Genomic DNA, 15,358 nt, shown 5'->3' on the forward strand with positions numbered 1-15,358 from the left:
TACATCAGTAATTCACACGGTTTATATGTGAAGGTAAGAAGCATTGGCATGGTGGCAACTTGGAGAGTTCCACGTTGAAAGAACATATTATAACTTAATCTTCACCAACGATACGTTTTAACATAAACACTCGAACTTCATCGTCTTCCAAGCGATAGTTTTCGTACATGAAAGAAGTAAACTTATTTAATTGGACTATTAATGATTCAAAAACATCCCATTAGTAACGTTAATTCTTTCGTCAACTACGTTACATATTCCCTGATTCTAAATGTTTATGCAATACACAAGATTATCTGGAATAACTCGACACAGTTATGCACTTCAAATGTATATTATTATCCTTCAACTTTTATCTCGTTCGCCACACTAAAATATTATACATTCAGAGCACACAAGGGTTCTTCGGTACATCTATATTCTTTTTAGTTACCATAGCAACGACATTAAACAGACAAACATATATTCATACCTACGACAACAAGAAAAATCGCAATGTAATACAAAATATTTAAATTATTTCCCTTTGTAACTTCTCGTTTTACTTCTTGATAGCTTGTACCTTTTAAGTAGCTCATTTTGCCCGTAAATGAAAATGACACTTAAAAGTACATAAGAAGTATACGTTATCGTTGTATAATGACTCCCGAATTATGGGACTTATTTATATTGATTACATTTAAAGAAAGATTTCTGGACCATTAAGCATTTCGTATACAATTGTTACATTAGATTTTGAATAACCTTCGTTTATATAAAATGTACAATTAACAAAATAACATATCATTTTCATTTTATCTAAACACCATTTTTATATTGTGGGAGGCCCGGGTTCTGTTTCCGGCGGGAGCTCATGTGTTTCGGATTCCATGTTAATCAGTAAGTCCACGTCTCATATAGCCTCGCTGCTGAATGGGACGTTAAACACAAATCAAAAACAACAAACCATTTTTATATTTATTCCATAATCAATTTTATTTTAAGTCTATAAAATTACCGACGATAAGGAGGTATTCAAAATGTGGTGCGTTTGTTGATTATTTTTAGGTCCTAAATGGATTCTTTAATTCGATGCCATTTATACTCGTTAACATCAAAGTGGAAGTAACTTAGGATACCATAATACATGTTTAATTTATTCGGGCATATTTAATATCAACTTGATATACAATATTTCCATTTAATGCATAGATGTGATTGCATAAAATTCAGACGGAGTAAAAATTACAATTAAATTATAACTTAAATATATTGTAATAAATTCAGATATAGACTGAAAATTATACTTAATTCTTATGCATTTGTCGCAATCGTTAACATAACTGTATAAAAGTCAAACGAAGTACGAATTACAAGTGGGAATCATAACAATATTCAAAGTGAAAGAAAACAAAAACTAATTGAATATGTTTTGTCGGACGCCATAAATTTCGCTCAATGCACTAAGTGGCACAATCTTGAGCATAACCCTGTACGTTATTTTCCCAAGCAGTTCTTTGATTGCTATTTTCGAAATTTGTGCCACGTATGTAATTACTACGAAATCTTGGAGTACGTGTAAAATTTGAAAAATTAAACTTTTTGAGTTTTACGTCCCACGGTTATGTCGATTAGGCTAGAGGAGACAGTGATGATGAGTAATGAATGAAATGGTGGAATGATAAAAGTGTGGGGAAATGGGAGAACATCGAGAAGACCCAAGCACACGGTGTTTATCCACCACAAACGTGTAAAATGTGTTCGATTATTTACACAATTTCTAGAAACGGTACTATTATTATTTGTATTTCTTTTGAAGTTACTTTCTGTCGTATTGTAGTTACGAGTAAATCGAACATTACCTCTTGTACTATAATTACAAACCTCTCTAACATGTATATTTCGAACAGGAATATAGTTAGATTATTTCTATTATTATTACTTGGCAATCATCTCTGGACTTCCATAATTTTGTACAAGCATTATTAAATGATTGAAATTTATACATTGCGACGAGATCAATACTTGCTGAAGCTGAAACGGCAATAATATTGTTACTGATGCGATAATACGTGACACCTGCTGGTAAGGATTGATTTGTTTGAAGTCATTATACGCTGCGATTACAAAATCGGTATGGACTATATCGAACTTTGGATCAAATATCGATTCCTTATCTGGGAATACCTGTTTGCTAACATAAAAGCATTCTCGAAATTAGGTTACAATGCATTTTTAAAATCGGAATAGTTACGTAAACTATCTCTAATTGATTGTACCACACAGAACATGGTGGTAACAAAATATGCGGTAAGATTTTAAGGGAATTGCCCTTAACTATGCTAATTAACTTGCATGCTTCGTCGAATTTCTCTAGATACGTACTTGCTGGGATGTCTTCTCATCTGCCACTGAATTTAGTTAATGACCTTATTTCACTAAATTTCATCCGATTCCTATTATTACTAAGATGCCTTAGATGTCGTTTTACGTGCGTATGCTTCCTGTGAGGGACCTTCGTTCTTCATTCTCAGTATTTGAGATGGTGTCCTCCCTGTCTGAATATATTTTTGATGAATAGTTGTTTTCTTCGCAGTGTCATAACACAGGTCTCCTATATTCATCACACACAACATTAAGGGCAGGATCAGGATTACAGTTGACCACACTGATTTGAACTTAAATAGTATGGATCTCTTCCTGCAGTCTCTGAATTCGATTGGCATGTTCGTTGACCTGGGTTTCAACTACGTCAGCAGTACTTTTGACCAATGTATAACTATGTAATCTGTTCCATCCTAGTGTCAGTTACTTCCAATTTGGTATTTATCTCTTCCAATATGGAATCCAACTAGTGTCTTATTTGTTGTGTCACTTGTTCCAATCTGGTGTCCAATTTCGAATCCATTTGTTGTACTTTTTGCTGAAACAACTTGATCGAATCTGGTATCAAAGTTTTGTGTCTCTCGTTCCAACTTAGTAACCATCTCTTGTGACATGGAATTCATTTGTTATCCTAACTGTTGTAAAAGTTAAATTACACTGCTGAAGTCTCACTTCCAGGAATATTAACTTCTTCAACTTCGGTATTTACATTCATTATAGGTCTTCTGTACTTTTTTCTTTTATTACGAAGCAAAAGATAATCTGTGATGCTGACGGATAGTATGTTACTAATACTTCAAACTGATCTCCAAGGTCCACGGTTCCGGCACCAAAGGATATGTAACGTTAAGTCTTTCGGCAGCTACGTTACATATTCCCTGATTCTAAATGTTTATGCAATACACAATATTTTCTGGAATAACTCAACACAGTTATGCACTTCAATATTTACCATTATCCTCCAACTTATATATCGTTCTTCACATTAAAATATTATACATTCAGAGTACACAAGATGGTTCTTCGTTACATCTATATTATTTTTAGTTGCCATAGCAAAGACAATAAGAAAACTCTCAATATAATACAAAATATTTAAATTATTTATATTTGTAATTTCTTCTTCATCTTGATAGCTTGTGCCTTTTAAATTGCTCATTTTGCTTGTAAATAAAAATGATACTTAATAGTGCATAAGAAATATACATTATCGTTGTATATTGGATTCCTGAAGAACCCAAATGTCTTGGAATTTTTGTTCTTCTCCATTTTCTTCAAAAGTGTCACTTTACTTTCCCTTTAAATCGCTTTTGCGATTTCACCAGTGAAGCAATGCAGTCTCAAAAGAACATTGTAAACATCTTAGCAAAATTTTCTTACAATTTCAGAAATATGTAGCAGACGTTTGTTTTGTGCATTTCCAGTACACAAATTAACCAGCAAGGGATCGAACACTTTTGCATAGTAAAGTAAATTTTAAAAAAATATGTCACTTTTGGGACTTCGAACAATTGCATTCTTATAATATTTTCTTTCCCGTACACGAGGAACAATATTACTCAATTATCTTTTTCTTCTTGTGTACAATGAAAGGAGCCAATCTCTTTCGCCTCAAGTGATTTCCTATCTCTATCTAAGGAAAACCATTCCTTCAACAACAAACATAACGTTTCTACCAATGAGTCGTGTTGTTGCTGAGTCACTCTTTCACACACGGTGAATTATATCTACCACTTACACCTTATTTTTACAGCTTTCTAGAGAAACGTAGGAACGTTGAGATTTTCTGTTTTTTTGGTCACTGAAGTAATAGGTTTCCATTACCAAGATGTTCGTGAGATTTTACACAAGTCTCCACGTAAGTATGAGTTCAAAATATTACATGTCATTCACGGCTGTGCGAGTCCAGCACTTTGAGGGAAGTTTCCCCGAAAGTTAATGGCAGATTGTTCACTGTATGAAATTAGGAATTGTCAACTTATGTGTAAAAGATTTCCCCTATAACAAGAGGATATGCAGCATCTAGGACAACTCTAGTAAGGTATTTCATTATTTCGCTCTTCTTTGTTTTCGTCATGAATCTATCACGTGTCCAGAGTGTAAAGAATAGGTGTTATGCAATGTGTCATTTGTTCATCAATGGTCACATGTTGTTTTTCTATCTGATATTTCACAAGTATTTTAAAGTAAATATGATCCTGTTCTTGGTATTTTAAAAGTAGTCTATCGGATGCTCCCTATTTGATCAACTTATTTTTGAGGGCCATGGATTTTAGATTAAGTCGTTCCAATCTGTAAAGAAGTTTTTCTTTGGTTTAACCTCACCTTCTCCAACCTGAAGCCTTTCCTGTAGAAATGAATTTTCCTTCATTTTCCTCCTTCTTCACCAGCCAAAAACGGATGCAATATCTGAAGGAAGAGGAGCACCAGATGAAATTATGTACAAACTATCTTTATAAGTAGCTCTAAACGGATTAACAAAATCCTGTAGTGTTTCCATTTTATGTTCAACTGCAACTTCCATTCGAGAAATTTCTGATGACGAAAGTTTACGATTTTTTGCCGTTTTTCTTAGTGTGTTCACGCTAACCATACCGATCATTTCAGGTGACATCTCATAATATTTGTTTCTTTCTGAAGTTGTACGGATTCAACGCCAGTACGTACCATAGTTGACAATGAAGTCACTGATTCCAGCTCCACCAAAACTAATACGAGATATAGCAAATTTCATGGATGTTCCGTCTATAGTATTATAAACAGAGCACCTGTTATCTTGAATGAATGAGCAAGCTATTAAAATTGCCCCTTTGTTCAACATTTCAGTTGCTGCTGGGTGAGTGGTTTCGAAGTTTGCAAGGAATACATGAAATCATGTAAAGTAATGGACATAATTCTTAGCATCAAACTGAAGAATAGATCGACCATATCTCCCATACACCAGTGATAAAGATTAACACTGTTTGTCTGAACAGAATACAACAGCATGAACACTAATCGAGAATAGTCCATAAAGCATAGCCAGAACTTACCACATTTGCCTATTTCGCCTTTTCTAGCTTTCTTTGAAAGAGAATGCAGTCTTTCATATGATGGTGGATAAAGGGATCTTGCAGAGTTGTGCCAAAAATGTCGAAATTGCAAGTTTTTCTACAGTTTCAAATAAATGTAGTTCAAAAGGTCACCAGTTCGGTCGCTATTTTGTGACAGATGTGCGTAAAAAAGTAGACGATCCAATGCTTCTCTGAGTACATTCAAGCACCACATAGATTTGCTGTAGCTTTCCCAATTTAGCACGCCATTTTGGCAGCCGGCAGACTAGGATGGCTTCTAATATTATTTCGGAGTAACCTGCTTCTTCTGTCTAGCAGCAAATGAAATTTAAGAAATTCATTATCGTATGAAAGACTCAAATAAACAATATATGGTTTTTATATTGTTCTCAATTGCTCAACATAATTGGAAATATTTTCATACATATATCTAGATCAAATGTCGTGATAGTGTTCCGTGACCCACTCAACGTTGTTTCATTGTTAGCTAATTTACATATCAGTAATATAATGAAGACATTCGATTTGTCCATATTATCGGAGATCCTTCGTGCTAAGCAGTTAGCGTATCCATCTCTAGCGTGGGAGACGTGGATTCGATTCCTGGTTGAACTCAAATGGTTCGGATTCCACTTTAATCAGCAGGTTCCGCTTCATATAGCTTCTGTGCTGAATGGGACAAACTCGAAAACAAATCTAATCGAACCTGTGAGTTTATCGAAGTATCTATATTATGAAAAATAACCTTAACGTTATTTTAACCTTGATTCTATAGCTATTGTATAAGTACTAAGAAAAAAGTTATCTTTAAAACAAAAAATGCTTTAAACTGTTTCAATTTGTTTCTATCATGTATGTATTGTCTTAAAATAAAGGTAAACGATCTGTTTTTTAAAAAATATTTTTTTCTGAAAATTCACGGGTTTCGTCAGGATTTGCGTTACTTCGTACATTTTGTTTCTTCGTAACTAATCAAGTGTTGCTCATAGATTGGGTACGACAGAAGAGGATACATGATAGATTATTATGGAAATACATTTCACTTCAAAGTAATTGTTGTGTCTCTGTAAGCGAAAAGAGAAATTCAAAGGAATAGGAAAAATGTCTATTTGTGATATTTCTTCTTCCTTTTCTTCTAAACCTATACAGATATGGGGACCGAAATATATGCTCGTAATTATCTGTTATATACCAGACCAAACAAATATTTTTTTATAATTCTACTCTTGTTAATTTTCGTTTTGTAAATTTTTGAAGAAAACAGTTTTTTATATTAAAGGATGATGCGGCTGGCTGCCATCTTGAATTTTCACTCTTCGGAGCACTTTTTTCATGTCAATATCTTAAATTTGATTCATTTATGTTTGAAGCTTCTGAAAATACTAGTTTTATTTAGTCCTGGGTGGGCCCATTGGGACCAAACCTAGCTCCCCTACTATAAATATTTCAACTGGTGTTTAGAAACGTTTCCAACAGGTTTAACCAATTTACTAGTTAGTGATGTATTTCAGAATGTTTTATAAATGACTTTGAGAATAGGATAAACAAATCAAACAGTTGTCAATAGTAAAATTTCAATTTGAATATCATTACATATAATACGTTAATGTCAGTGACATACATTATACTCTTAATCCTACATGTTGATCACATTTTATTAGTCCTAGACACGATAAATCAATTTCTATTGTAAATATTTAAATTACTCTGGAGCACCACTTTTTGACAAAATGCCACAGCATTATTTATATCAACTAAGGTTTTGAACATTATCACTTAATATTTTGGGATAACTTACTAATGGTGTATTGATGAAATGAAATATTATAGGTGTGTTTTCAATTTTTTTTCGAAGCTATTTATTCTGCAAAATTAATAATACATGTTTTAGTCGAACATGCAAACATACAGCAGGCCAGATTGTCAGATTAAACGATTACTTCATTTTGTATTTAAACGTTTGACACTAATCTTCTAAAACATGCCACTCGAATTCTTCAGCAGCAGAAGTTTTAAATAATATAATGCCTACCTTGTAACTAAATTCTAATCGAATATATGCCTTCGGAAGTCCCATTTAATCTGCAATTGTATTATACACCAATTTAAGAACACGAAAAGCAGACGGAAACCAAACATCATCTGTTAAATTTTGGAAACTTTCGATGGTTGAGAAAACATTGGTTAAGGGTTTCGGCATATTATGCAAGAATTCGCTCCCACAGTAGTATAAACCAGAAGAATGATTAAAATGCAAAGAAACTTGCAGGTCGGCTGCGAAAAGGCGATACTTACATGTAAAGGGATTGCGGAAATGTTTTTAATATAAATACTATGTGATGTGGACCTAAAATGGTACCTATACCTTCCTCTAACGTTAAATTAACCCAGGAAAAAGAACCGTTTCCGTACGTAATGTTCTCCTGGTGTTCTTTAAGGAAGAAGGAAACCCACTGGATGGTAATCGGCGCAAAGTTGTAATATTGAAGTTTAGCCGATATGGTATCAATATGCAGATATTTAAAGGCACGACTTTCGTCAATTAATGTTAATATAGTGACTTTAACTTTTTCGTACTTAATATCATCTGTGATCTTTAGGAACAACTGTGAGGATGGAAGCCTGACAGAAGGGGATCAATAACACGATGTGAGGACAAGAAGGCTGAAGATTGTTTTTGTTCAACTTTCGCCACAGCCTTTGGTATCACTGGAAATATACTTATAGCCCTGTAGTCATTAAGTGCACAGCCATTTGGTTTCTTTGTGGTCGGTAAAATTATCGCATACTTCCAAGGTGAAGGGAAATATTCGATTGTGAGTGAAACGATATTTTATGTTGTCCGGGGTAAAATAGCTGACTACCATCATTACCCCGAACAATACCAAGAGTCACGAACCCGAGAAATTTCAGGTCGGAGATGTTTCAAAGAAAATTTATTTAACTCAGGTCTTTAAGCCTTAGAGAGAACAGAACATAACAGAACAAATGCAAATTACTATTAGTGATTATTTATTAAAATAAAATAAAAATAAGTAAAATATTAAAAAAACGAACAACAATAACTGACAATGGATAAGATGACTTAAAACGAAACAACATTTCAAATATGATATAGCTCATTCTTTATAATTCAAAAGATCCTCCAAATCCATATGATTAACAATATGTGTATGCCAAGTGGCACCTGTTCTAGTCTCTGTATCTTGAAATCTTGTAGGCCATGCTCTAAACTATTACTTGAGCCATGACAAGATTAATGTTTTCTAGGGGAAATGAAGTTACGATTATAACATCTTAGTCAATAACAAAGTCAAAGACATATTTACCACCTATAAGGTGACGTCTCACGACGATCAACCTCGGCTGCTATCGAAAAGTGGCCCCTCGATTTTTGTAACTTTTTGTTATATACTTTTAAGATAGGGGTTGGCCGAAACATACAGTCACACTATGTTAATTGACGTATCCCACGAATTGATTATATTCGTATCCCACGTTCACTATTATACACTATACTACTATAAAAATCCAACAAGCACTTCCTGTGTGGCTTATGGCGTATATTTAGTATGTATAAAGCTGTACACTAAAACAATCAATTATTCTGAATTAAACTACCTTTCAAGTTCAATGACGATCACTTTCAAATTATTTGCCTAGCTTTCCATAGGGATATTCCCTCGGCACTACCCATTATATAACCTTTAATTACTATTAATTTTAACTTTTACTCTTAATCCTAATTTTAGTTTTAATTCATAAAAAAACTCTCCTAACGTTAATGGTAATAAATATGCTGTTAATCTATCCCAATTTTTTGTGTTTTCCGTGCTCCATAGATTTCTTCAATAAAAGGATAATAGTGGCGTACAGTAGCTATTTGGGATTGCTAGCTTCCACTTCTTATATAAGTAGCTATTATTTATTCTATAGTCACCCTATAATCTTTAATTTATTAGATATTCGAGGAAAGAATTATTTTAGCTAAATTGGTTAATGTTTGCTTTAAGAAGGAAAAGCGAAAAAGGGAAAGGAGAGACACTATCACATTCTATATAACTACTCATCTCCTTTGTGATATTATAAGATGATTCTATCCGTTCCCTCTAGACCTACAAATATACTAGATTCCTCCCCAGTGTAGTGGAATTCAATCACTACACGGTCATACCCAATAGTGTGTTCTACCCTTAACCATCAATAATGAGTAATAGATTATATAATAATAATATGCTTGGTCAAAATTCAACGTTTGAGTGACGGGACAATTGTAAAAGAGTAAAATTGTAAAGGCCGGTTGTTATTGATTAATAGTTGTCAATGACATTTTTTGTAAATTAAAGTTAAAGAACTGCTAATGGACATCTTTTAGTGTATAAGTGTACATACTAAGGAATATTTTATTGAGCACGAGTGTACATTCTGATTCTCACACTCAGTTAAATAGTTGTTTTTTAACGAAATATTTTAGAGCAAGAAAAACAAGGAAAATATTTTCCTGATCATCTAACGGAATAGCTACGATATTACATCATCCAGAGATAGTGACAACGCGAATTCCGAAAGTAAGATAAAAGAAAGAAGATTCTTTTGACGTGACGTAATCCTAATCAGCAAACAACGTCTTTAATAATTACTTAATCTTTTTGTTGAGGTTTATTTTTCTTTCCCGTGTATCTAGTATTTAAAAGAAGTACTTCTAGCAAACAATTGAAAAAGAGTAAGAAAAGTTATTACACCGAGAATGTAATGATTTTTCTACATTAAGTGGAGTTACATAAAACACTATGTTAAAGGGACTCGAATAAAAATAAAACTATCAGTAACGTTACGAATATAAAAAAATGAGATTTTCCAACTAGAAGGATTGGTATTCGAATCCAGCTTACTACATACGTTTTCACATTTTTTTTCTTTAGAACGATGGTGCCTACCAATTGCACGGCAATATGCGACTATAGAAACATAATTTAACTATTTACTGCACAAGTTGTGATTTACTCATTATAACCTTTTACGATATATTTATTTCATATCAGCCTTCCATACATTAACTAATTAATTTCATAAATTAACACATAAGCACCTTTATTGTTAGAATAGGATCGGAGGATTGTTGTTCATTACAACCTATCATAAAAGAAAAAAATCTTAATTTAGATTGTTTTATAGAAAAGCTACAATTCTTCCTTGCCCACCTTATGAACTTCCTTTTAATTCTTACTGCGACAGATTAATAACTCTATTGTCCCACATGTGAGGATTTTATAGTGTAGCCAACTTCGACCTACTGTCATGACTCCCCGAACCCAATATGTAGTACAGACTACAAAATGGTTCTGTTACTTAAGGGCATCCCACGAGACTAGGCTCGGTAATTACCCTTAATTTATTTATATATATTTATTGCGAAATTTTCTCAAGATAGTAAGATTCCTAGATTAGCCATTATATGATCTTTCTGGGGAACTCTCGATTAGTGTTACTCACGTATCTGTATCGTATTTCTTTCGTTTATCCATCTTCCATACAGTTCTAGGGAAAATTTAGCTCTCCAAAACAAAATAGTATCTTTTGCGATATCTGAACACGACATTTGAAGTCGGAATAATAATTTAACAGTCCAAAAAATTCCTATAGTGGCCTGGAAAATGGCTTCCGTATTGGAACTGCGCTCACCACTTATGACCAATGAGAATCCAGTTCATCTACGTCAAAATAGAAGCAAGACGAATTACTTGCACCTCTACACAGATATAATCTTAGGTCGTTATTGAACCAGTATTTTCACGTTTCATTCTCATATCCGACGAAGCAAAGGAACCAGATTCTAATAAAGTACCCACTTTATTCGTATGAACGAAATCTTAACATATTTTCTTATAAAAGTTAATTACCCTAGTCTATATACAAGTGCAACGGTAATAAAGTACAAAGCAGAAGCATATAACATTTTCTTCCCATATTCCAGTTAAGAGGGAAAATCAGAAGGTTTTCTTTTTAGTGGAGGCCCCAATTATCACCACTTTTATATTCACTTTTTTTTCTCAAAAGTTCCTCAACTGTTTTTATAAGGGAAATAAGGCAAAACGTAACTATTCTAAGCATAAACTAAATGTAACTATATGAATAACATATTTACAGTTTTTAAGATATCTTCTATCCCAACCACTAAACTAATATATTTACTTTTTATAGCATAGAAGGTTTCGTCGGAAGGTTTTAATGAATTAGTGCACGTAAATGAATATAGTTACCCATTCCGACATGTAGCCAATAATCTTGCTATTCAAATGAATATATAGATTCTCTGATTCAATAAAGTTGACTTTACTTCCTACAGTGGGTAAAGACGTTAATACTCTATACTTCGTGACTAAATATTCTGTTTTCTAGGATTCGTATCTTGAGACAGTCTCCAAAAAATTATGTTTTTGCGAATGCTATTCCCACCTAAGGCTTAAGCATAAAACCTTAGTTATACGTCTTTATGCCCTTTGCACAAGACGACCTCACATATCTCTCAGTATCTATAAAATCTATTAAGAACACACTCCTATTCAAAGTCATAGCAAGGAGAAATCGCGTCGTTTCTATGTTTGCTACAATATTTTACGTTTATTTTCTCCTATCCAGTGAAGATGTCGCATGAGATTCAAGTGTCCTAACAACTAGTGAGCAACATGCACATTTAATGTATTTACTTGCAGTATTTTTTTAAACTTGCTTCACACCTCATAAGCAAATATTATCTACTTAGGGGATTGCTAGGGATAAAACACAGGTTACCGATAATTCATAGTGAAGTTTCTACGATTTTCATTAACAGTTTCCCGTTCTCCGCTTGGGATACCTTATCTTCCATTAACTCACGAAACATATTAGTAATATTACTGAGTCATATTGACTACTTACTATACCCAATTCTCAGTTACAGAATGGATTAATCATAATTACATACATGTGTTTATTGCAAAGAGATTGTGGACATCAATCTCATTTGCCACCTATAGATATATCTGTCCATTTTCCTCAATATATCCCATATAAAGGGATCATAGGTGTTTTCTAGTTCTTCAATGAGCGCTCTCTTCTATTATAAGCAGCTAAAATTCTCTTAACTTAATTACAATATGCATCTCTCTAATAAGTAGAATATAATATTTGATTTAAAATTACCAACACTTATCTCTTTGTTTCTTCACTGGATTAACTTTATATTCTTGTTTTCCTAATAATTATCAGAAAATGAAAAAAATTGAGCATAGCGTTTCTCAATTCTCCTATCTTTCCAACTTCTTACTCAATAAGTTGTCTAATATTCAGCTTCTCTTTTAAATAACATTAGAATAGCTTAGTTCTAGTCGGTTATTCAGGCGAAAAATTTTCTCTTTCGTTACAAGATCAAATTCAAATTTTAAGGAACAATGCTTCTTTCAGCCACTTTCTACTCTCTTTTATTTATTTATTTCCTAGAACGATTACAAGAAGCAAAAACACTTTCATTGACTTGATCTGGTTTAGGGTATGGTAAAAATGCGATTTCTCCGAAGATAAAAATAGCATTACCTCTCTCTTAATAACTACATATTATCTTTAATTACTATTTCGTCCTGAATAACCCTCAACTTTACCGTTATCTCAAAACTAACGGAAAAAGGAAAAAAGAAAGCGAATAAGAGCTAATACATTAGTTAGTATACCTATTTCTACTGGAGCTAAGAGTTGCTGACGTGAGATTCCGAGACTACAAGTAGTATTTTATTGATTGTTTCCCACTATTCATTATTTCTCACTAACTGCTGCTGTTTCCATAAATAAAGCTTCATGGGACTCACTAATAACACTACCATACAGTACGTGTAAAATACGGGACTGTTATTTTTAACTTTTTTTTTAGCTTAACAATATTTAGTCTATCCAGCTTAATAGGAATACCAACGCAAATGTATAATTAGAACATAATCAACAGTCTTATTGCTAATATGTTAAATACCATAAATCATTATAATTAATAGTTGGTATAATCGTTTGTTTGATATGCTCTTCTTGAAGAAAAATAGGAGAAAAAGAACAGGTGTCCTACTCTCATAACAGACTAATTTCTAGTCCATGGTAACTATATACCGCAATATAAACATTAGCTCTGTTCTGCTACAATTGAGTCTCATACGATTGAGTCTGATAGAATATGATTAGGTCCTGAAGGAGACCTAAAACGCATTAAATATCCTGGACTAAGAGACTCCATTTGAAACGATATTTTATGCTTTCCGGGGTAAAATCGCTGACTACCATCATTACCCCGAACAATACCAAGAGTCACGAACCCGAAAAATCTCAGGTCGCAGATGTTTCAAAGAAAATTTATTTACCTCAGGTCTTTAAGGTTTAGAGAGAACAGAATATAACAGAACAAATGCAAATTACTATTAATGGTTATTTATTAAATAAAATAAAAATAAGTAAAATATTAAAAAAAACGAACAACAATAACTGACAATGAATAAGATGACTTAAAAAGAAACAACATTTCAAAAATGATATAGCTCAATCTTTATAATTCAAAAGATCCCCTAAAGCAATATTATTAGCAATATGTATATGCCAAGTGGCACCTGTTCTAGTCTTTGTATCTTGAAATTTTATAGGCCATGCTCTGAAAAAATTTAAACTATTACTTGAGCCATGACAAGATTAATATTTTCTAGGGGAAATGATGTTACGATTATAACATCTTAGTCAATAACAAAGTCAAAGACATATTTACCACCTCTAAGGTGACGTCTCACGAGTATCAACTTCGGCTGCTGATAGTCGGAAAGTGGCCTCTTGAATTTTGTAACTTTTTGTTATATATATACTTTTCAGATATGGGTTGGCCGGAACATACAGTCACACAATGTTAATTGACGTAAATTTTAAGAAACGGGGGATCGAATAGTATGATTAGGTGGAGTTTATGGTGATTCCTTTGACATGTTTATTCGTGATTGGTTATGAACTTGAGTAGGATGACATACGGCGTAGAGATAGGAAGAATATCCGTTTTCTGGATTTCATTATTTTCCCTATTTTTCTTAATTTGATTATCCACCATCGATGATGACAAAATCTTTGTGGTTGCTACAACAACATTTTCCGTACAATACGTTTCCCGTAGGAAACCACAACCATCAAAATTTAATTTAGTGGTTTATGCATTTCCAGGATAAATCTGCCCTCCTGTTATTCTTGGAGCGTTGAAAACATGGAATTTCATTTTTCAATTAGAATAATAAGAAAATTGCAAGTCCAAAACCGACCAAGACAAAACATGTCTCTTTTATAAGAAAAATAATGATTCAGTTAATTTAAAATTATCTATAAATTATCCAAATCAGACATATCTCTTGCACAACTGAAATAGTTGGTTACCATCATTACCCCGAACAACCTAAAGTATCGTTTCATGAGTGACTTATTAATAATATGTGAAATGATAGGAAAATAATATCCGGTATGAGTTTTATGAATTTAATGGAAATCATATCTACTCCGCAACCATTTACTTTTATTTCGTTTGAAAGTTTCACTATTTCATAATTTCCAAATAAAATAAAACTGATCCGGGTGACTTTGGTGTAGAACTGGAAAGTATGGGTTAATATTTGTTTGCATGGTTTGGTTACATGTGTCGATAAAAGTTCAGGTCATCCAAATTATTGTCTGGGATATTGAATTTTCTTGACTTCTCCCTGACCATAGTCTCCGAATATTTTACGATATTTCCTTGGTATTTATGGTTCTACTGTTTAGATTACGAATGTAGCAATACTGTGCATTCCTTAACATTTGTTTTGTTTTGTTACGCTACATTTTATAAACGTCCCATTATTCAATTTTGCCGCACTCTTGAATTTCCGAAATGATAAATAGCGGATTGATATATAACATCT

This window comes from Thermobia domestica, chromosome 3, assembly GCF_964235325.1.
Source record: "Thermobia domestica chromosome 3, izTheDome1.hap1.1, whole genome shotgun sequence".
In the NCBI taxonomy this organism is placed as follows: domain Eukaryota; kingdom Metazoa; phylum Arthropoda; class Insecta; order Zygentoma; family Lepismatidae; genus Thermobia; species Thermobia domestica.